The sequence below is a fragment of the Callospermophilus lateralis genome, unplaced genomic scaffold, assembly GCF_048772815.1.
Source record: "Callospermophilus lateralis isolate mCalLat2 unplaced genomic scaffold, mCalLat2.hap1 Scaffold_82, whole genome shotgun sequence".
Classification (NCBI taxonomy): Eukaryota; Metazoa; Chordata; class Mammalia; order Rodentia; family Sciuridae; genus Callospermophilus; species Callospermophilus lateralis.
The window spans coordinates 278,841-304,317 of record NW_027516260.1 but is presented as its reverse complement, the minus strand read 5'-3'; positions in this window follow the sequence as shown (position 1 = coordinate 304,317).

Sequence of the window (25,477 nt, the reverse complement as noted above, 5' to 3'; positions counted from 1 at the left end):
AACATTCCTTTCTATCATTGTTCAAGAAATAATTTGTAAAGTTGGTGGTGGGATTGTAAATGGGCCGCAGGGAGTTTTTCTTTTCAAAATTAAATTAGAGAAAAGACAATGAATTTTGTTTTTTTAAAAAAAAACTTTAAAGCTATTTGATTATACATATGAATCTTCACTGTTATCCAATGTCACTCTATTTTATTATGACATTCCAGTGACATTATTTTTCAGATCTATTTTCATGTATGAAGTTTGCTCCTTATATTAAAAGGAAAAAAAGAAACAGTAAATTATTGTCTCATAATGTCTTCTGTTTTAATATGAATTGTATTATAGGTGAAAAGGTATGAACATACTAATTTCTCTACATTTATTATGTTTAAATCATTCTACATCAAATATTTATTCATGTCTTTTATTTATTTTTAACATTAGTTTTAGCACAGGAAGAATCAAAGGAGAGTTGAGAAAAGTGTTCTCCTGCTCTTATATTTGGACCTTTAGATGATTTAATGCTTCATAAAGCTTCAGAAGAAGAGTTGCATTCATCATTAGAATGAGGCAGAGGCATTTTTCAGTGGTAAACTTCTTGCTTACTAAATGAGAGACCCTAAATTCAATACTAGCACAACCAAATAAATAAAAATAGATAAATAATAATAAATTAGAACCCTTTGAAATTAATTTATTTATTTTATAAAGGAGAGAGAGAGACAGAGAGAATGAGACAGTGAGAATCTTTTTTTTTTTTTTTTTGTAGATGGACACAACACAATACCTTTTATTTTTATGTGGCGCTGAGAATCAAACCCCAGGTTCTGCCTATGCTAGGCGAGCGCTCGACCACTGAGCCACAATCCCAGCACGAAATTAATTTATTATTCATGGTTGTACCACACATAATATTTAGGTTGCTATAATCATGGGCTGTGTGAGAAGAACAAGTTGCCCATTATAGGAATTAAATTAGAATTATTAATCTCTCTTATTCTCTGTGTGTGTGTGTGTGTGTGTGTGTGTGTGTGTATAATCTGTAATAAAACCCTCACTCTAAAGCTATTAAAGTGCAAATATGTTAAAAATGATTCAATTTTTCTGTAATTCAAGGATTTGGCAACATCAAGATTGAAAATATTAAATATTAATGAAAACAAATTGATGGTCAAAAAAGATGAGCACAGGTGATAGATACTGTAATATTTGAGATACAAAAAGGTTGATTACATTTAATCTTGAAAACTTATCTAAATTTTGTGTTTGTTTAGGCACTTGAGATTTGTTGATATAAAATAAATATGTATTTTGTATTTAATGAATAGGGACAAGAACTGAGTTTAAACAAATATCACAGTAAGATTTAGAAGACATATTAGTTTATACATGCTGGCCTTATCTTCTTAACCTTTTCTTTTTTGAGTTGTTAAATTAATGACTGATTCTAATCAATTACTGATTGGGAGCTATGAATATCAAGGTTATTTTGAACGACATCCTAAGAATAGACTCTAGTATATCCAGATGGGTTGTGTTAGCATGGCTCTTTATTGTGTCCATGTGGATTAACTGTAAGAGTTAAATATCAGAGTTTAGATCCTTGCCTTCAGCAAAGGAAAAGCAGCTTACGATTGTCATCAAAAGAAACAATTGCATAGTATGAGCAATATTAATATTTATAAAGGCAAGAAAATTTGTGACTTTGAATCTGTTTTCTGAATGAGAGCTTCATATGATGTTTGCCTTTGAAATGAGACACATCCAATTTAACAAATGTAATATCTGCTAATTATGAAAGAGTAGTCAAAGTACCATGGAAACAGAATATAAAAGAGGAAAATTAGTTTATGGTTTTTAAGAGGCAAATAACTATTAGGTCTTCTCATATCTGCATACAAATAAAGAGCATGATAAAAATACAATATGGGATTAAAACATAGACTCCTTGATAAAGAAAGATTACTAAAGTTTTATAATTTTGTAGTGTTTTTTTCAACCATCTATAGTACAATCAATATTTTACTCTTTAAATTTATACTAAAATATGTTTAAAGAAATCTTTAATATAATGTAAAATTTGAAGTATTTATTAAGAGCTTAAAATCACACATTTTGATAAGATTTAATTGCCACCTACCTTTAAAACAGATTGTATCCTTTAAAAGTCCAAACTGCTACTCTATACCAATTTGACTATGTTCCCCAATAGAGCCAGTCAGTCAAGTAACAGAACTAGAAAAAAAAGCCATATACAAAAATTTGAATTTTAACTATTTGTGATATTTATTTTTGAGTACATTTTATATACATTTAAAATTTGCCAAGACAATAAAGAGAGTTCTTGTGTATCCCACACTCAACTTACATTATTATGAATATCTTGTACAACAAGGGTACATTTCTTACTACTTTAAAAACATTGCAGTAGATAGATCTAAATGAGCAAATATTGATGCATTATTTCTCTAATTTCTCTCCTAATGTCCTTCTTCTGTTCAAGAGTTCCTTATTGCCTTTAGTAATTATGTTTCTTAGTCTCTTAAGCTCCTTTGCATAGTTTATTAAGACTTCTTTTGTTTTGATCACCATAACAGTTTTGAAAAGTAATGGTCACACATTAATAGAATGTCCCTCAATGGAATTTGCCTAAAGCATTTCTCATGATTAGGATTGTGTTCTCCCTTTTCATGCCATACCCTTTAGAAGGAAGCCCATAATAAAAACTTCATAACATATTCATTCAGGAGATTCAAAACAAAAACCACAACATCATTTTCAGGCAGTTAATTAGACAAAATAAATGTTGAATGATATATCAGATATTATCAATAATTGAAAATGGAATAATTGAAACTGACATATATTATTAAAAGTGAACTTGAATACTACAGATGTCAAGAATCATTTGGCTGTATCTAGTAAATGTGAAGATGCAGGTAAGTTATGCCCCAGCAGTTCCACCTCTATGAGTACATCTAGACAAAATCTTGTACATATGCACAGGAGGTATGCATAAGGATAGTTAGTGCAGTTTTGCTCAAAATCCTATACAAATGATATTTTTGAAAAGTACTTTATATGGCAAATGAAATGCAATTAATGCTACTTATTTCAACCATTAAATTTATAAAAATAGTTTTACTCATAAATTGTTATAAAATATTTTAAATATTCTTAATGCATGTGCTTGTGTATATTCAGGTATACGCGTAGGATTTACACATGGTTAGTGTGTATGAAGCTGAAGAAGTCAGTCAGGGTTTGGCTACCTACTTGGTAATCACAAGTAAGAATACCATACCAGACTTATGAATAATCACAAAACCCGATCAATATTACCAAGATGAGTTACACATACCTAAATATTCAAAGTACAGTGGGTCACCACTTTGAAATTTAGTAAAGGAAGACAACACTAGGATCACGTGTCAGTCAGCCTTTCATTGCTCTGACCAAAATATGTGACAAAAATGATTTAGAAGTTTATTTTTGGCTCATGGTTTCAGAAAATTCAGTCAATGTTGGGCTGATTCCATTGCTCTTGGTCTGAAGTGAGGCAAACCAACATGGTTGAGGGCATGACATAGGAAAGCTACTCAACTCATGAAATTCAGATAGGTGTGTGTGTGTGTGTGTGTGTGTGTGAGAGAGAGAGAGAGAGAGAGAGAGAGAGAGAGAGAGAGAGAGAGAGAAAGAGAGAGAGAGAGAATATGAATATGAAGGAACCTGGAGAAAAGACAAATCCTAAGGCATACTTGCAGTGACCAACTTCCTCTAACAAGATCCCAGTCAGGTATGAATCCATCAAATGTATTAATCCACTTAGGAGGATAAAACCCTCATGATTCAATCATTGCCAAGAAATCCCACCTCTGAACCTTTCTGCATTGGAAACTATGCTTTCAATATATGAACCTTTGGGGGGAATGTCCAAATTCAAGACAAAATAGATCAGAAAAAAATGAAGTTAAGGCTCTTAGTTTACAAAGTGATAAGTGCAGACTCTTATTTTATTTTATTTGTTCGGAAAAAAGGACATATTAAAGAATTCTATACACCTGTTTTGTGTTCTTCTCTCTGATTCTGGTGTAACAATAATCTCTTTGTAATTAGCTAACCTGCTTCACTGTTTGAATGGCTATTTTTTATTTAGTCATTTTTTTAACCTCTGAAATAAAAAAAAATCTGACAAAAACTATTTTAGAGGACGAAAAGTTTATTTGGCACCCATAATTCCAGATGTCTCAGTCCACTGATGGCCAACTCCATTGCTCTGTGCTGGAGGTGAGATAGAAGGGTATGGTAGAGGAAGGTAGTTCAGAACATTGCACCAGGAAGCAGAGAGAGAGAGAGTTCCACTCACCAGAATCAGAGGCAAAGTATAAATCCCAAAATCAGTTCCCAGAGACCTATCTCCTCCAGCCACACCCTACATGTCTTCAGTTATCACCCAGTTAATCCCTATCAGGAGATTAATCCACTGGTTGGGCCACACCTCTAATCATCTAATCATTTCTCCTCTGAATCTACTTGCGTTGTTTCACACATGAGCTTTTGGGGTCATCTTATATCTAAACTATAAAATTGACAAAGAAGAACAGCGATGAAAACAAATGGCACCTGAAAAATATAAGCTTAGGGACATGTCATGAGCACAGGTAGTAGTTGTGCTTCAACAAGGCTCAGAATACTCATTCAAAGAACCATTTTAGCTTATGTTAGAAAATCCAGGACTAATTTTGTCTGAGTATAAGTAGTTATGAAAAGAATGGTTAGAGAAATCCTTGCAAAAATTTGCAAGTTGGGATAGACACATATTTTGTTTCCAGTGCCCCTACCATAATGAAAGGATTTGCAAAAGAGGTTAAGCCTGACCTAGTAATGAAAAGTACAGAAATGTAAAGAAATGAGACCAGAGACAAATTTCTGACAAATATGTTGTTGATTTCAATAATTGCAAGAATTAACTATTACAAAAATAAAATAGATAGGAAGCTTTCTGTAAAACTCCATTGATACTTCCTCAAATAAAGGATAGAGAAACTAATGTACATCTATTTAGGAATGCACTAGAATCCCTTTAAAGGAAAAAAAGAAAGAGAGAGAGAGAGAGAGAGAGAGAGAGAGAGAGAGAGAGAGAGATTGAAAGACAGACAAACACTGAGAGGTACACCAACAACCATAAGAAAATCAAATGGTGTATACAGGTAGTCAAGTATTACTACTGGGGAAGCAGGCCAACCAGACAGAAGACAGTATGAAAAACTGGTCACTAACTACTGATGGTTTCCCCCCATTTTTCCCAACAAGAATTCTCCTGACATTTAAACTCCACTTTCATTGGATAATTAAAAATATGTTGAAAACCATAATGACCAGATTTCTTATTTCACAACCAACAACATATGAGTATCACCCATGTACCATGATTTGACATCTCTGTATTGGAAATATAATGAGTGACTGGGGAAAGAAGCTGTCATTTGTAAGGATGTCACATAGTACTTTAAATGAATAAGACATCAAGAATAAAGAAATGTGTTAATGAAATAAAGATTCACTTTACAGTGGCATGAGTTTTTTCCATAATAAAATTGAAGAGATTTTGCCTCAAATATAAAAGGGAAGTTGTTAAACAAGGGAATGATAAAAAAATGTCTGTCTATATCAGGTCAATTGGTAATATACTGTAATTAACATAATATTAGAAAGTCCCTATAAAGAAGAGGACTAGAAAACAAGTGCAGGCGGCGAGTAGCGTGTACATGTGTTTCTTGACCATTTATTAAGCTGACACTATTCAAACATGATTGGATGAAACTGAAGAAATAACTGGGTGTCAGGAAGGCTATACCCTGAGGGGGTGGGGGGGGGCAGCTTTCCTAAATTAGAAATCAAGAAATTTATTTTTGCTTATAGAGATTTTTAAAAATACAATAAAAAAATGTTCAAAGGATATATAGTCACTTGCTCTCATTTGAGTGGGAGGGATATTACATTTTTCTTTTCATTCAGAATTAATTCTTATATCAAGAATTAAATTTAGGGTTGGGGTTATGGTTCAGCAGTAGAGTGCTCACCTGGTGCAATGAGTCGCTGGGTTTGATCCTCAGCACTATATAAAAATAAATAAATAAAAATAATGGTATTGTGTACAACTAAAAAAGAAATAAATATTAAAAAAGAATTATATTTAAGGTATATTGGGGTGTGTAAAACCTTTTATATGAAAATAATGTTCCATGTATAAAAGAAGTTAAAACATATACAACAAAAATACTTTCAATTTAGAGTTCCAATAAATAGAATGATATCTGATATAAATTCATAAGGTACAATGAATCCTCATTATATTTCAGTATGATATGATGATAAGAATAAAAAAATGAAGATAATAAGAAGGAAGATTGCTTGAATTTATAATTGTATATTTTTTTGAAAACTCCACAGTATCATCCAAAAGAGATTTATAAGTAGTAAGATATTTTAGAAAGGTTCTGAACTGTATTGAGCTAATTGCATTTCAATAGACCTAAAACAACAGTTAAAAGTGCCATTTTATAATTATTTGCTTCATTAATATTCATTAAATATATCTAAAAATTAACAAAAAAAGGTGTAACATTTTTACTGAGGCAAGTGTAAAACTTGATTAGTAACTATCGAATAAGTGGAGAGAGATATTTTATTCACTGATTCTGACTTAAGAATTCATTAATTCAAAGAATTCCATGCAGAAATAATAGACTTTTTCCATGAGACATGTAAAGTTGAATGAAAATTATATGAAAGAAATATTAGAATAACTAAGACTTTAATAAATAAGTTAAATGGGGTCAGTCTTGACTTACTCAATATTATGAGTTAAACATTATATTAATTAAAAGAAAAGAAATAATGATAGATGAAAGATAAGAGAGAACCTTGAAACACCCATACACAAATTCAAGAATAAAAAAAAAAAAAACCAGATAATAGGGCTGATGTAAAAATCGACCTGGAAACCATATACTATTTAGTAAGCATTACCAAGAAACCTCGCTAACTTTATTTAAAAATTATAATATCCCTACCTTACTTCATATGCTGAGGTCAATTCTAGGTAGATTAAGCAATTAAATGTGAAAGTTCAAACTATAAAAATGTTTCATATAAAATACAATCAAATATATTTACCTGGGGTGGAAAATACTATAACTATAAAATTACAAAAAATAAAAAAACTTTTCCATACAAAGAGAAAATGATAAATTCCTATAACGCAGTTAGATAAATGATAATTAACCAGACTTTGTGAAATGATTCTCCAATATAATTTAGAAAAGACAAACAAGCTAAAATACAAAGTTGTAAATTGCAGTGTCTTAAGAACAAAAGTTCATGTGCCTCATAAAATCTATGTAGTCATGCCCAAACTATTACTAAATAGTTAAAGCACATTAAAAAGAGTGAGATAAAATGTACACCAACTAATTTGGCCAAATAACATATCAAAATTACCAGCATTAAGAATGTGAGAAAAATTTTGAATATTCATATAATACTGGCAAAAATATAAAGTGTTATGACCTCTCATACAAATAATTTATCACTATTATTCATAGATACAGACAATAATACAGCCTGATTCATAAGAATAGACAATTGGTATTAAACAGGCAAACAAGTTAAAAAGCAAATAGAAGTCAATTGAGCATAAAAAAAGAAAATATTTAGAAAAAAAAACTAAGGAAAAATAATTTTAATTACAAATTTTAAAATAATCTAAATATTGTTTCTGAAAAAAAGAGAAAAATGGCTAGTCTATCAAAAAATTTAGGAAGATATAAATAATAATATAAAAAAGTATATTTTTTCTTCCTTTTAATAAGAAGTTAATTGTTACATTCTAATTCTTGATATTGGTGATTAGAATATTCTACCTTTATTATGATATTCACATAATATATTGTTAATTAAATTGAAATAGTGGCCTAGTCATGACATCAATTACAGAAAAAAAAATTGAAAAGGGAAATAGGATATGGGTACTGAAATGAAAGCAAAATCTCAGAAACATGTTAAAAGGTAAATGGAAACCAGGCATGGTAGTACATTACCTATAATCCCAGCTACAAGGGAGGCTGAGGTAGGACAACACCTTTTAAGCCAAACTCAGCAAATTAGTAAAATCTTGTCTCAAAATAATGTTCAAAAATAGCTGTTGATGGATTCAACAATAGAGTGCTTGCCTAGTATGTACAAGGCATTGGGGGTGAGGGGTGAATCCCTAGTACAATTTTTTATAAAGACAAATTGACAAATCTCAGAAGAAAGCAAAAGACCAATGCTGTGTATCAATGGGATTATAAAATATTAATTTTTGCTGTTTTCATTATTGAATTATGAGTAACTTTTATTTCTAATATAGAGAAATGATTTATGAGTTTAAGAATATATTGTGCATCTTATAACCAGATCTTTAGATCTAAAAAGTTATATGAATAAAAGATACAACCACAAAATACAAAATAATTTGAAGACATTTGAAAATTTGAAAAAATACAAAAATTTTGGCAGATATTTGTTTAAATGCTTAAACATATGACATGATATTTATAATTCTAAATAATACTTAAATATGCTCTTATAATCAATATTTCTTTTGCGTATTATATTTAAAACTTTGCTTTAGGACACTTTAAAATGTTGTCTTGAAAATCTATAGAACCAAATTTTACAATTATCCTTTTTTTTTAACAAAATCAAATTATGTTTACTAGAAAATCTTTATGTTAATAGCAAAATTTAAAAGTAATTTTAAAGGAAAGCTAATATCATAAATCAGGAAGATGTAGAATGCTTGAGCAAAGCAAATGATTTGGAGCTAACACATAAGGAAGAAAACATCACTAATAAAATTAAAGTCCCACTTTTAAGTTAGAAAATTAATCACAGGATTGTAACTCTATTACTGCTAACCTATCTATCCCTTAAACCTTGTGTATGAAGAAACTTGAAGCTTGTATTAAGTATTTGGTGTTTTAACAGAAAATTAAAGTTTAAAAATCTAGGATATAGGCATCTGACATTTCATTTAAAAAGGTAAAAGCTCTGTGACTTCTATTTTGATTACTTGTGGCTCTCAAAATATTAAGCTTTCTAATGTCATTATAAATGTATATATTCAAATGGGTAATCTACATTTCTATTTCAAGTTTTTAAGTTCTGATTTATTCAACTGTGTTTATGGAAGTGATATAGGCATTAAAGGATCCTATATTTAGAATAATATTTAAATAGATATTGAACTGGAAGATATAGTTTTAGCACACTAGTTTTTTCATTGTATCTGACAAAAACAAAAAGAAGACCACAGAGTAGATCCATATTTTTGTTGTCTTTTTCATTTCCTATTTCCACTATTTATTTAATTTTCACTCACTAAATTATTGGTTCAGTGGTTAAGCACCTTGGGTTCAATCCCTGTTTAAAAAAAATTAAAATTAAAAAAATAAAAGGGCGTAGTTGATGTTGCAGAAATACAATGTAATTATTTTATGTGTGTGTGTGTGTGTGTGTGTGTGTGTGTATATATATATATATATTATATATATATATATATATATATATATATATGTTAGAGTCTGTAAACAAGTCAGGATGGTGCTTGGTATTTTGCCAGGGGGAGTGGTTAATTTTAAGGTCTGTAAACAAGTCTGGATGGCATCTGGCAAAATGCCAGAGGGAGTGGTTTGTGAAGTAATGCCAGCGAGCCAGTAAGTGTGGAGATTTCTTACTGGTTGACTGCTGTATCTAGTTTATGCTAATTAAGATAAGTTGTGTGGAATGTATAAATACCTCTGTTGTCTTACAATAAATGGCCTCCACTCCTGCTGTATCAATCTACACAATTGTTCATCACCCCCCGGTGGTTATTTTGCTGCAGCCAGACTGCAGCAATATATATATATATATATAGTAACTACACATAAACTATACTTAAAAACCATACTTTCATTATAGGTACCCACAAGTATATTGCAATTGGCTTAGGTTAATTATTTATTATGCAGTTCTGATGTCTGTCTCTTAGATGCCTTGGCTCCATTGGATCATTTGAGGGATAAGCAACCAAGTTTGCTTTCATTATTTCTTCTTTTTCTCACCATATGATATTTTTTACTGAGAGTCCTTTATCTTGGTAGGAAATGATAGAAAAAATGGTATGTTAACATAATAATATGCTTCTGACAATATAGAGCTCATTAAAATAAAAACCCCTATTGAAAGTGTATTTTATACACTTTTATCAATTTCAATTTTGAAATTTATCTATTTGCCAATTTATGTGCAATTAAATAAGGTAAGTATAATCATGGATGGAAATTAATGTTTTATTATATTGTTATTATCTTAGTAACAATACAATGGTTACACTTTAAAATATATCATTTTGTTAGTTTCATGGGAATTATGAAGTTTGATATAAAATGTTTACATTATGTTCTTTCAAAATGGAAAGCCAAATTAAAGGGGAGGAAAATTAAAATTTTGAACTCCTAAGTTAAGTAAAATAATATGCCTCCAGAATGGGTTTTCTGGAGGCATTTGTATGATCAGTATCTAAAAGTCATTTGTATGATCAGTATCTAATCTGATGATACCCAACCACATTGGCAAGAAATCATTGAGAAGAAATTTATATTTATAGACCAATATTTCCTATTTGTTAGAATTATCAACAATTAAAATAGTGTTTATTTAAAAGCATCAGAAAAGAATGTTACATTGTTCCTGATATTAATTGCCTTATATACTTTGAGGTACTCTAGGTGTTACTTTTCCCTTTATGCAAATTACTTTGGGGTAATAAAGCAACCATACAAGGACAGAGATATCTTCCCCAGATTACAGATTAGGAACCCAAATCTCAGCAAGTGCATCTAAAGTGATCAAGTTCTCACTTATAGTAAATTAATTTGGAGCATCAAATATCAAATTTGAACCTGTCTCACTTCAATACTCAAGTTAGTTATTTACTTTTTATCATATTTCACATGTATACCTTATGTGTTATTGCTCTCATGTATTTAAGCTCTGCTTGGGAAAATTACTTGCAGCCACTGTAAATTCCACTGAGCTCTCAAAAGCTGGACATATTTCTCCATATTTCATTGCCTTTGTTATCTATGCCTGCCTTAGAAGCAGTGAGGTTGCTTCTTACATGTATTACTATACCTTCAGTATTTCTTACTCTAAATAGCTTTAAATTATTTATTTCTTACTTTCTTTTGTTGTATTCTCCAAAATATTATATCTTTTGCTTCACTAAAATGGCTGACACAACCTTATTTACTCTATCTTTTCCCAGTGCTTCAGAGATCATGGTTAGAATAAGATTTTGTTTGTATTGCTCTGCTGATTTCTAATCCTCAACCTATAAATACATCAAACCTCTTCCAGCCTGATATTAATTCTTAATTACCTAAAACTATTTTTTAATTTTTCCCCATTTCTTTTACTCCAAATTCACTGGAAAATGTAGTTTGTGCCTGTAAAAAAACTCTGCCACCCATTCAAACACCCTGGACTCTTGCTTCTGCCATCATTTGCTAAAATTGATCTCTCAAGTGGCCTGCAGTTCTGGGAAAAAAAAAATCCCTTTTGATTGACCTTAGCACTAGGTATTTGGATCTCTTGGTAGCAATTCACAGAGGCAATGCATGTATTCATTGTGAAAACTCTTGGCTTTTTTTTTTTTTTTTTGGTCCATTCCCTGGACTCCTTCACTGACTGCCTCCTTTGGATTTCTGCTTTTCTTAAACACCAGCCAGTGCTAACTTCATATCATATTTGCTATTTTTATTCCACATTCTCTTTTTTCTGCTTTTCACACATTCTGATGTCTGGCTTTAAATGTACTGCTAGCCAGTAAAATTTAAGATGGCCTAAAACAAACATTCTATGCGCACAAACAAAGAAAAACAATTTTTGTAGTCATCTACTGCTCAGTGCCTCTTTTCCCTTTCATCTCTTCCTTTCTCCTGTTTTTCTTCTCACTTCTAATACTTCAAATCCTATAGTCTATATCTGTACACTGTCACTTATATTCAAGCCATTGTCCTATCATTTCCTATTGTTTTTGCTGGTCAGGCCTCGTGCCTTCCCTTTTACTACTGATTTTGTTAACATCCATTCTTATGTCATACTTTTTAAATTTAAGCCAAAATAACATTTTTTTCAGGAGTAGATCTTATTGTATAACTCTTTCCTTCAAACATTGTTAATGCCTTCTTCTAAGCCCATTCAGTTAACTGATCTCTTCTCATCCTGAAGTCTATGGTAATCTAGCATATGGCCCTGGATTGTATATTCAATTTTATTTCCAAGTCTCTGTATGTACTCTATGTGAATCAGATTGCATCAGACTCAGTCTCCAGCTGAGGTGAACCATACTGACCCACTATAAAATGTGTTCACTCCATTTCCATTATCTGAAATGTTCTCTGCTTCTTTTACAGTTTCTAACATTTGAAATATTATGTACACTTCTAGACTTCTAAAATGTTAGCCCTTCTGTGACTAGTTTTATTCAATTCCTTAACTGTGTATAATTATTTTCCTTTAGAAATATCAGTCTGTGCATCTTTTATAGCAATTATCTATTCCATTCTCTGACATTACCTACTGTATTTCAAAATGATCATGTACCAAAAATATGCTTTATTTACAATACAATATACAAACGTGTGACATGTATGTATTATATATAAACATTTTTTTTCTCTTTATAACAATAGTATGAAAGCCCTTTGACTTATTCTTGTGCATTTTAGTTAGAAAGGAGAAGATATTTCAAGGTATCTGCTGAAGAGAAACAATTGAAATTCAGTATTAAAACCATAAATCAGGAGTCATTATCACAATCAATTATTTTCAGGCCTGAGGTATAATCCTAGCTACTTGGGAGACTGATATTGGAAGACTGTAATTTTCAGGTCTGCCTCCTCAATTTAGTGAAACACCATCTCAAAAAATAAAATAAAATAAAAAGGGAAGGGGATGTAGCTCTGTGGCAAAGCACCCCTGGATTCAATCCATCCTACTGAAAAAAAAAATTAATTTCTTTCATAACTGTGGACTTCAGAACATAAAAAGGGTTGGTGAGTCATGACCTAGTAAGAACCAAGCAGATCAGTAGAAAGCAACTAATAATTTTTCCAGTGATCCTGGCAGAGCTCCAATTCTAATCTAAGTTCAAATCCAGGGGGGTATCTGCAAAATTCACTTACTCTCCTTGTATTGGCCCATATATATCTCTGTTCCTCAGAGTCAAAGGAATCTATACTCCTTCCTTAATTAAGTCAAAATAACATTTGCATAGTCAATAGTACGTGTTAATTTGCTGACAATTATTATTTATATGTAAAATGTTCTAGACAATTAATACAAAAGAAAATGTAAAACATTCACCAAAGAAAATGCAAAAGTCATTTTTTGAATAAAACTAAACCTGAAAGTTCAATATTGACTTACATTATTCAATTCTAAGGCAGGTCCAGTGGGAAAAATGTCATCAATATAATGGTACATTACATTGATGATTATTTGGATTGGGATTGAATGCAGGGGCACAGTACCACTGAGCTACACCCCCAATTCTTTTTTTTTTTCCAATTCTTTTTTGATTTTAAGACATGGTCTTGCTAAATTTCTGCCTAGCTTCAAACTTGTGATTCTCTGGCCTCACCCTCCTGAATCATTGGAATTAGCTGGATATCTTAAGAAAGAAAAATGATCAAAATTTCTGAAAATTAAACGATGATATTTTCCTGGAGAGTTGATGTACACCTGAGAAGGGACAATGGAAATTTTTTTTTAACATTTCCTCCTTTTTTATTTTTTATTGGTTGTTCAAAACATTACAAGCTCTTGACATATCATATTTCATACATTAGATTCAAGTGGGTTATGAATTCCCATTTTTACCCCAAATACAGATTGCAGAATCACATCGGTTACACATCCACATTTTTACATAATGCCATATTAGTAACTGTTGTATTCTGGACAATGGAAATTTATTGTGGACTTCCCCAGCTCTGAACATTCTGCAGTGAAAGTCGCTTGACCGTAATTCATAATTGGTCTTGGAAATATGAAAGCCCATAGCAGGAAGTAAAGACAAAAATGTAACAATTTTGAATGGATGCTCAGAGAGTGTAACTTGAAAGCATAGGCATTGCTGCTTTGAAAATCAATCAGGCCTCAGGGGGGCTCACTTCCCACTTTGGAGACACAGCCTCCCTCTGGAGTGGGGAGTCATTTGTCCCCCCCAGGATGTTTGTCCTTCTTTGGAAAACCCAGATTTACCAGAGGGAGGATACCCAACAAATAGAAAAGGGGGCTGGGGTGGTAGGGCAGGGAGTGAGCAGCCTCATTGGTTTTCCAAAGCCTTGTGATTTTGTTAAAAAAAGAAAAGAAAAAAAAAGAAAAAGAAAAAAAAAACTAACAAATCCATGAATGTTACAAAAGTCGTATTTTCTGACTTATTTTCCTACACCCCTTTTTCCCTTTTGTGAGTCCTGGTGGTGCGGCATGATAGTTGCAATGATTTGTTATCGTTGATAATTTTGGCCTCATTCTCCAGGCTGTTCCCATCTTGCACAATGATGTTATTTCGGCTGATAATACCAGATGGTTTGGTAACGATTACCTCGCAGTTCCCTCTGTCCCTCAATGTTAAGGAGCCCTGTCTCCCTTTACCCTATGGCTGGCTGCTGCTTGCTTCCTCAGATCCACGCAACAACTTCTCTCATTTCTATGGAAAAGGAATCCGTCTTTTTTCCCATCCTTTTTAAAACTTTTGAATAATTTGTACTGCTGTCAGTTTTTCTCCATCTAGCAACTGCCTGTTAATTATAGTTCTTAATATTAATTAGCACTCAGGTTGTGTCCACATACCCCCACCCCAACATGCAAAACTACCCCCAGTGACTTTTCTCTCTTTCCCTCCCCTTCTTTGTCTTCTTCTGCCTGCCCCGAGCTCCTCCAAAGTCCATTTTATAAATTTGGTAGTCTAGGGATCTGGGAACAGTGTAGCTTGACATTGCTAGTGTTTCCATGGAAATAATTGAGATGTAATAAATAGAGGCATTCTGAGGTTACAGGTTTCTTGATTCATCTGAGACCACATACAAGTGTAAATTGTTGACATTTGTTTGGCTAAATGTACATGATCTTGCGGGAAGGGCAAAATAAATCCTTTGTACATTCCATAGCTTTCTATGTGGATTGGGGTGACTGATATTTAATCCTAATATTAATTCCCCCCAATTAAGTTACCTATTCTTAGCTTTGGAAGGGCCTGTTTTATTCTAGAAAACATTCTTTATGTCTAATAATTGCTTTTTAGATTCTTACACCTGATTCCTTGCAAAAACTTAATAAGCAATAAAATAAGATAACTATGTGCCTCTGGCAGGAGAATCCTGCTAACATTTAACCATAAGGTGCCGAGTGCGCATTAATAATGAAAGGTGCAAAATGCTGGTGACTTAACAGTCATAAAGTAATTCCACAGAACCCGCCAGCCCTGGCAAATGTTGTGGCCTGCTACAGCGTGTTCACAGAGGAGGAGGAGGGGGAACCATGCAAGGAGGAAACTGGAGCTAGGCATCTTGGAGTACAGCTCTCCTGGCTGGAGTCGGAAGGCTGGGGATATGGTTCAATCTAATACAAAGTTGTAATAATTGCTATGTCAGTAGCCAACTCTTCAGCTGGTGGCTGTGGAATTCTTCTCCTGATGTAGGAAATAATAGTCTGCCAATTCGATGTATTGATTTCTCTTAACTGTTCATTTGGATGAGTAAATGAAAGGAACTCACTACTGAGTCCAGCATGCAGACTTGCTGCCTGACTCTGGAAAAGACTCATTTAGGTGGCAGTGGTGGAAGAGTGTGTTTTCAAGGCAGCGTTAGGACCAGTTCCCTCTTCTTTTAACATTTCTCCTCATTTTATCAATAAAATGAAGGGAGCCTGTTCAAACACTGTTTAAAAAGACATAACAGTGTCTACTTCTGTCTGAAAAAGTAAAAGCAACCATTGCTGCCTCTGGTGCTTCGAGAGTAACATCTTTGTCTCAGGGTGACTCAACTTGGTTGCATACTTTTGGCATGTGGTCTATTGGATATCAGAGGGACAAAACACTTTGTCTGGGCTCTTCAGCAAAGTGTCTTTCTCTCTTCTTCTCCTCCTTCACAACATTCTAGGACTTGGAGTTACCTTTACCAGGAGCTCTGTCAAGCCCTGAGTGGGGGTGACCTCCTTTGGGTGTTAAGGCCATCATCTTGGACCTTTTGGAAGGCTGCTGGGTGGATACATCAATGATTCAGAAGGTGTGTAGATTATAAACTCTTTTGAACATTAGTTCCCCCTTTCTTCCTGCTCTGGGACCTGCAGTTTTCCTGAAGTGTCACTAAGTTATGGCATGCAGGCATCTTAACTGTTTCAAGGTAATCTAGTGGTGGATGGCTAGGTTTCCTGATGGTCCCGTCCATGTTGCAAGTTGGGTGGGTGGCTTTAGGTGCTTGCTTTTTCTGATCCCTGGCTGAAGTAAAGTCCAAACTTGTCTATGCATGGTACACTGATGTTTGCAAAGAGTATTATCTTTATGTCTTGAAAATATTTGTATAGATATCAGGGTTTCTTCCTATCTGAGTGAGTGTTGGGTAATTAAAACAGAAGAGTACCTTGGAAACTCTTAGTACCTGGTTATAATAGGTAACCTCAATAGGTGTGGTTGGGACAATTTGTCAATTTCTGCAAATTCCCATTGGCTTGCAAGGGCGTTTTGTGTGTAGTTATATTAGTCTGTAATCAGAGTAGTTTTGAACTCAAAGTGGACTAGTGAAGCCTCCATTGGTTTTATATCCCACTTGAATATTTCAGTGCTGGCTGTCAGTTCCCTTAGCATGCTGTGGGTGCCAGGCAGGGTGAAGTGAGTGGGGGAGATAAAGATGGAAACTTTGGATTCATAGCGTACCTGCCAGGATGGGGTGGGAGCCAGAGACTGGGGTTGTACACCCAGTACATAAAAATATTTTACTGATTTCAAGGATCACCAATTATCTGATTGCTCTGCATGGCTTTCTTGTACAAAGGTTTGATTTTTAATGTCTTGTGAAAAGGGTTCTCTTTGTCTCGATTGATGTCAGGAATAAAAGCATGATGGTAATATCCCTTTGAAAGCTATTGTATTGTCAGCCCTGCCTGACAGGGGGAGGGCCTCCCAGCATTATAGATTAGTGCTGTGAAAACACTGGCATTTTCTTTGTTACATTGCTGTTGTTCTACTTGCAAAGTCAATTACACAATGTTGCAGCTCAGTTACCCAGTTGATTTTGGATGTAGCAGTGTCTTTCACTGTCTTCTTAAAGATATAATTTTGTATTGTTATTGTTGCTTTTTTTTTCTCCTTTTCCTTTTGAACCTGCCTCCCTCCCTGGTTACCTCCCCTTCCATGTGCTAACCGCACCCCCCACGCCCCCCCCCAAAGTCTGAACATGTGTGCAAGTCAAACACTCTGGTTTTAATTGTGACCATCCAAATTCAAAGACTGCTATATCATTATCTCTGAATTCTTCTGCTCATTCACATCTCAGTAGCTTTTTTTTTTAAGAGAGAGTGAGAGAGCGGGGGGAGAGAGAGAGAGAGAGAGAGAGTGAATTTTAATATTTTTTTTTTTTAGTTATTGGCCGACACAACATCTTTGTTTGCATGTGGTGCTGAGGATCGAACCCGGGCCGCACGCATGCCAGGCAAGTGCGCTACCGCTTGAGCCACATCCCCAGCCCCCATCTCAGTAGCTTTTTATTGATATAGTGACTACAGCAGTCAAGATACATAAAAAAACCATCCAACAAGATTGTAGTGTTGATAATCTATTATCAAGTGGGTTGTTCTCTGGATTGGGGGTCACTAAGGTTGGCAAATTCAGAGCTTGCGTTTTAAATATTTTTCCTCCTCCCACTTCCTAGAGTCTGCAATTCGAGCTGAACCAGGTTCCCTGGTAGATGGGACCCTGGCAAAGAGTTTATTATTATTATTTTATTATTATTATTATTATTATTATTACAGATGTAGCATTAAGCTAGAGCCATTGAGTTTGGGGTTTAGGATCCTGAATGGCCTTTTGTCACGGGTGGAAGTGGTCTCATAGGAGAAGCATGCAGTCCATTCTCCCACTGCAGATGACAAATCGGGTTATAAGATGTTGTTCTAGGGGATTCCAATCTGCCTTTTTGGGCAAACTTGGACTTGGGAAGGATTTACATCCCTGTGTAAAATCTTGCTACTGAATGGAAGGAAGTCTCAACATGTCTAAAGCTGAAAATGGTTCCAGAGGGTGTTTTTATTCACCTGCCATCTTCACCATCCCTCCCTTCTCCAGAACATTTGAAAGTTCTGAGTTCCCTCACCTGGTCACGGAAGAGGCGGTCACTTGGAGGAGGGGATCGCAGAACCGTCTCTCTCGCCCCACAGAACAGGGTGTAGGAGATATGCCTGTGCTGCCTGCCACCACCGCAGACTGCAGACTCCATCAGGAAACTCTGTCCGTCCAAGGACACTAATGGTGGGCCCCCGAAGTTATTATTATGAACCATCAGACAAGAGCCTGTGTTCGCCAACAATTTTTTCAGAACTAATTTTGTTTTTCTCCAATAATTGAAAATTAATGTCTTGAAGTGAAAGCAGATGTTCATGTGATCTTCTGATTTGGGATATAAAATGGGGCTCTGTGGATGTGCTCACTAATCAAACAGCAATTTCCCTCTCCTCCATAATGGGGGTTACTTGGCCTATGTCACCAAAGGCCAGAGATTGGGAGCTGAGAGAAGGGGGCCTGGGTGGCACTCCTTGTGCTACTTGGGGGTTTGTTTGGGAGGGAGACTGCACCAATAAAAATCTTTTTGTTTGAGCTCTGAAACTTGGAGAGTTCATTGTTGAGGATGTTCAGTCACTAGAGACATATTTGCTGAGATAATTCAAAACATTGTGCTGGGATAGGTAAGGGGAGCTCTGGCAGGGAGAGAGTGGCTTCCTAAAGATGTGTGGGTCCCAAACTGTCATGTCCTTTCGCTGCTTAAAGTCACGCATTCCTGGGCCTGAATCCCAGAGACCTCTGCTCACCTGGCTGACCCAAGGAGGGGCTCATAACTCTGTGTCTCTCCTTTTCTAAAAACTCTGTGTCTCTCCTTTTTTAAAAATGGGGGTAAAATATGCATAATATAAAATTTACATCTTAACCATTTTTAAGTAGTATTTAGTGATGGTTGGGGGACGGCCATCAGTTCAAACTTCAGTCTTCCAGAGCAGATTTGAAAAAACTTGCTCAGAAGATGATGTGGTGTCTCAAAAGCTCACAGTTCTTTTTCTTAGCCCAGAGTGAGAGGTGAGTCAAGTCTGCCTGCCGCTACAAGAGAGCAGGAGCCTAGCCCCATCAGGGCCAGTGGGGCTGGGGTGCCAGGGACAAGTAGAGGAACTTTCTAGTGATCTGGTGACCATTCCCAGGATTAGAACATTTGCCCTCTCTTTGGGGGGGGGTGCCATTCTTCTGGAGACTAAGCCTGGCTAGGTGTGAGCTCACCTAGTGGACCCCACAGGCCAGATCTCAAGTGGCTCCAGCACTTGCCTGCCAGCGCCCAGGCAGCATCGGCTCACCCAGCCCAGTGCACTTGGGGCAGGTTTTTCTGTGATGGGGAGAACGGAGGAGCAGCTGTTAAAGGATGGCCACCTGGCTGCCTTGATTTGTGGTGTCCTTGAAGCCCCATGTTGGGCCTGTAGTTCTGGGCTTTGCCTCAGCATGTTGTCTCCTCTCTGCCTCCTCCAAAGTGCTGGGGAACTTTTTCCTTCCCTGATTTCCCTGTAATTGAGATTCGCCACCTGGGCATGAATTATTTTGTGCAGCGTTGTCATTCCCTGTCCTGCTGTGAGGTTTGTCTATTCTGTTGATCCTAATTTAATCTGTTGCACCAAATTTTACCTGCCTGAAAGCAGAGTGATGGCCATCTGGTCCTGGTCAGGGAGCAGGGCGTTCCTGGAGATAGTGGGGGTGGGGGTGGGGTGGGGGTGGCAGGCGAAGAGCTGTGCCCCTTGGACTGGGTGTGGTGGGACTATGGAGCACCAGCAGTATACAGTGTGTTTCTGCTTCCTGAAGAAGAGATTTGGTTTTGTCCTTAGCCCCCTTGGGGCTGTAGGTTTGAATTTGGGGAGATGGGAGACAATCACCACCTCCAGGGACTCCCCAGGGCGAGGACAAGGAAGGAGAGCAGGCTGGCAGGCTGGTGGCTGGAAGATGGATAAAAGGGACAGTTGCCCATCACCTGAGGTGAAGGCTGCAGAGAGTGCTGGGTTCTCTGGGGACTCGCGAGCTGTACACCTGTTCTTGGTGTCCCAAAAGAGTGTCTGCAGATGCCCTGTTCCCCCCAGAGGGACAGTGGTCAGCAAGGGCCCTGGGCATGTATATTGGGAAGATTCAGGCATTTACTGTTTTTGCCTTTGAATCTCTCAGAATCCTGAAAACCATGGAAAAGGGACCCTGGAGTTTCTACATTCAGACGCGTGTGTGTGTGTGTGTGTGTGTGTGTGTGTGTGTGTGTGTGTGTGTGACTGGACCTGAACACTGCTCTTCTCAGGGAGCTCTCTTTTTCTCTCTGTGCCACATCCATGCATCTTTAATTTCACACATCCATCTGCAATCTGGCTCCCACAATTTAGGTGCATGGGTACTCGTTCCACCTGTTGGGGCCACAGAGAACCACTCAGGTTCCCAGTCCCCAGAGCAACCCTGTTGATAGCTGCTCGGACTGGTCCTACATTCCCCATGGGAGAGCACCTTTCCTGGCACAGGGCAGCCTGGGGGGGGCCTCCAGGACCTCATGCTCCATCACAGATGAGGACCCAAGCTGGGCTTCTGGACTACTGTGTTTAAAAATAAAAATAAAAGGACTTCTGAACTGAATGAGTGAAGGTGTAAACTGTTGAGGGAATGAACCGGTGAGCAAGCGAGTAAGTGAATGAATGATCAGGTTGTGACTAATGAATTTCTAAGAGAAATAGCAAGAGGGTGAGCTCCCAGGCAGGACTTGGGCTCCCGTGGGTGTTACTCTCTCTCATCTCTTCTACCCTCCTGGTCTCCCTCCACCTTTTTTCCTGCTCAGGAGGTGAGGCTGCCAGCCCTCATGCTCCGGAGGTGGGGGTGGCTTGTGCCATCCTCTTCCTTCTCAGGTGCTCCATGAGATGAAACGGTAGTTGCTTCTCATGGGGGGCCTTTGCCCTGTATGGTCCTAGGCTTGAAAAATAGTCTTTTGAAATGATAAAAGCAATATGAGATTTTTATATTAATTTGAAATAAAACAGAATGTTTGACTCAATAAATTCCCATCCTGCTGCTTATGTTCATCCTGCCACAGAGATTCAGGGGCCAGATGGGACATCCTTAACTGGCTTGGTGCTGGCCAGTGCTGGGCAGTTCAGCTACCATTGGATCCTCCTCATCTTTCAGGGAGGGTTTGCCCCAGGATTAGCACTAAGAGTGAGGGGTAGGGTCGGGAGAAGGAAGCAGGAGAAAGGAAATTGGCAGTGCTCGCAGGGAAACCTGCTGCCCAGAGTGAAAAACCAAGGCTCACTCTGAGCTGGCAGAGTGGTGCATGCTTGTGATTCCAGCAAGTGATCTCAGGAGTCTGAGGCAGGAGGATTGCAAATTTGAGTCAAGCCTTGGCCTTTTAGTGTTGCCCTTAACAATTCAGCCAGATCCTATCTAAAAATAAAAAAATAAAAAGGACTGGGGATGTAGCTAGGTAGAAAAGCACCTCTGCTTTCAATAATCCCCAGTTCTGAAAAAAAAAAGAACAACCCTATCTCCAAGGTGAGGCTCAAAATGCTTTATTTTTATTGTGGGGGATGGGTGTGGGTTGGAGGCAATGTGTTCCATGATCTGGGGAAAGAGAGTGTCCTCTTTCAGTCTTAGTTTTCCTATCTATCCAATGTGATGGAACCAGTTGGATCAACTGCATGTCTTAGGTGCTATAGGATTTTAATTCCTGGAACACTAGAAGTGGCAAACACATAAAACTTGGGTTTTAAAATAATGCAGGCTAAGCTGGATGCGGTAGTGCAGGCCTGTAATCTCAGCGACTCGGGAGGCTGAGGTGGGAGGATCGCAAGTTCAAAGCCAGCCTCAGCAATGGCGTGGCACTAAACAACTCAGTGAGGCCCTGTCTCTAAATAAAATATAAAACGGGGATGGGGATGTGACTCAGAGGTTGAGTGCCCCTGAGTTTAATCCCCAGTACCCCCCCCAAAAAAGTTTCTTTTCCAAGTGCTGGGGTCACAGTGGATACATCTGAGTTGACTGCTCTAGGGCATCTGCTGCAGGGCAGCTGGGTTCTTTCTAGCCTTTTAAAAGGTTTAGGGTGAGCAACAGATTGGGAGAGGCTTGAGGCTTGACGGTGTTGTTTCCAGGTGTCTGAGAGGGAGAGTTGGTGGTGATGGGCATTGTTGGTCCCAGCTGGGGGTGTCCCAGGCTCTTTGGCTCCAGGTGTTCTGCAAAGCATTGCTGGTCATCTGGGTGCCGCTGTAATCCAGTGGTGACCAGGCCAGACACATATCCATTTAGAGTCCCCAGCCCTGATCCCTATGGAGGACACATGGAGGGACAATCAGGACCTGGCTCTTTGGGCACCATGGGGCTCTGTCTTCCTCTTGTCCCCCATTCCTCCATGAGATTCTCACAGCAGCTTTCTGATTTACTTATCTCAGTTTCACAGGTGTGCAGACTGAGGCACAGAAGTCCCTTGCCCAAGGTCGTACTGCTGGAAGTAGCAGAGCTGGGATTTGGGGGCAGGCCTTATCAAGGTTCAGAGCCTGAGCAGTCACCACCACCTTTATTTATAACTACTCTGTGGCTGTGAAGGAAAGCAGAGGCCAACCTCTGGTTTGGGTGAGACAGCCATGAATAAAGACACCCAGGGGGAGCCCTCCTTCCCACCTATCTATCCATCCATGGAGTTCTGCCTTTAGGGCTGTCCATTTTCCAATCTGGGGGGGGGGATTGACATCTTAAAGAACAGTCCCATTCTTTTCCCAGAGCACTAGCATCCTGGGTGCCCCCTTACCCAGAGCCTTTACAGTGGTACCTTTACACTAGACCTGGGTGTGTATACCTGTGTGTGTTAGTTTAAACACAGATGGTACCTCCTACTCCCTGGATACACTGACTCTCATTTCATATTTTCACGTAGCAGAGATTTCAGTTTTGGTTGCACAATTAAGATCATTGTAGGCACTCAAAAGAAAAGATAAATTGACCTGGACCCAGCATCTGGAGTCTTTGAGGAGGGGTTCCAGGTCAGTGTTTCTTTGAAAACTTCCTGGGAAACTTGAATGTCCTGCCAGGGTTAAGGATTGTTGGTGAAGGAGTTAGCACCACATCTGTGTCACACATTTCCACATTACAGCAAGAGGGGCTCTATGGAGAGGATGCACCAGAATTATTGATTGTTTTAATCGAGTTGGGGATCAGACCCAGGACCTTCAGTACCCTAGGCAAGAACTGGACCACTGAGCTACATTCTCAGCCCTCTAGAACTTACAGTCATCTAGCGGTGGACATACAGTTGCTTTCTACTGTTTTGCTGTTAGTGACAGTGCTACAGTGAGCATCCTCAGGTATCCATTTTTGTGTTCTTGTCTAAGTATTTCTTAGGCTGGACTCCTAGAAGTGGAATTATTGGGTCTAAGTGTATCACTACAAAAATTTGATACTTTTTTTGTACTATGGATTGAACTCAGGGGGTACCTGGCCACTGTGCCATATCCCCAGCCTTATTTGGCATTGTGTTTGGAGACAGGGTCTCATTGAGTTGTTTAGTGCCTTGAGTTGCTGAGACTGGCTTTGAACTTGTGATCCTCCTTTCTTAGTCTTCTGAGCTGCCGGGATTACAGGCTTGCACAACTGTGCCCAGCAATTTGGTAGATCTTTCTGAGTCACCTTGTGCAAAGGCTGTGCCAGGGAACTCTTCAACAACAGGGCCCAGGTGCATGGCACATTCCTCTGAACCCTTGCCCACCTAGGAGGTTTTCTTCTCTTTGTTTCTGTCAAGCCCCCCACCTTTTTGCTCTTTACCCATCAGGCAAGCAGTACATTGCACATTGTTTTTGTTTGTACTTCTTTTATTATTATTAGCAAAGTTGACCACTTTGGTTTCATTTCTTCTCTGGGCAGCTTGGCTGCACTGGGTGCAGGGCAGGCTGCACCCAGTAGGCATCTCTTTCCTTCGGTGAGTCCTTCAGTCTTCCCCCCACCTCCCTTGCATACATCCATTCTTCCATCTAAATCCAGAGCATCTCACCAGCTGAGCTTTGCCTGGACTCCCAGGAAGATGCTTGACAACCAAGAGGAAGCCATATGTTCAGGGAGCCCATCGACTGGAAGGGTATGAGGCCTCAATCCCCAGACCAGAAAGGGGAGTCCAGCATTGAGGTCCAGGCTTAGGGCTGGGGGGGTTGGGCAATTGGGGGAAATTATTTTTGATAGGGGAAATCAGGCAAAGCATATGGAAAGTCATTTTGTTTGGACCCTGAAGGGTTAAATCAGACCACAAGGAGCAGCTAACATCAGAAGAGCCCTCTTGGTACAGGTACCAGCCTGTGTTCTTTCCAGGCAGGGTCTCATTTAATATTGGCACTAATTGACACTTAGGTGAGGCCTCAGTCTTTATTTTTCATGAGCAACAGTGGAACCCCCTTGGAGAATCCTCAGCTGAGCATTCTTCTCATATGGATGGTCAGACTTGCCCAGAGAGATGCAAGTCAGGTGTCCAAGGTTATACAGTGACCTTGAGGCACAACTGTGCCTAAGAGAGGGGGAAGATGAGCTGTGGGAGTTTGCTGCAGCCACTGACCCAGGCTAGGACCCACTTTGAAGACAGCCTGGAGACCTCTAAACTTCTGGAGTGTGGGGGAATTCTGAGCAGATGGGTCTGGGCTCCCAACCCTGCTCCCTCACACACTTGCTGTGTCACTGCTGAGTCTTAGTTTATTTTCCTCCCTCCCGGGGGAAGTGTGAGGACAACTTCATGGAGCTGAGTGCAGTGGTGCAGGCCTGTAATCTCAGTGATTCAGGAGGCTGAAGCAGGAGGATTGCAAGATCAAAGCCAGCCTCCGCAACTTATTGAGGTCCTAAGCAACTCAACAAGACCCTGTGTCAGAATAAAAAAATAAAAGTGCTAGGGATATGGCTCAGTGGTTAAGCATCCCTGGGCTCAACCCATAGTTCAAAAAATAGAAATAAATCTTAAGGGAGAGAGAGCTGTAAGTTGAGTAGCCATACAGCGGAGGGTTAGTTATTTCTTCTGGTGGGATCCCACTGCAGACTCTCCCATTCCCTCTCATCTATATGTATACTCAAAATGCAGCACTGGAGATAATAGGCAGGAAACAACAC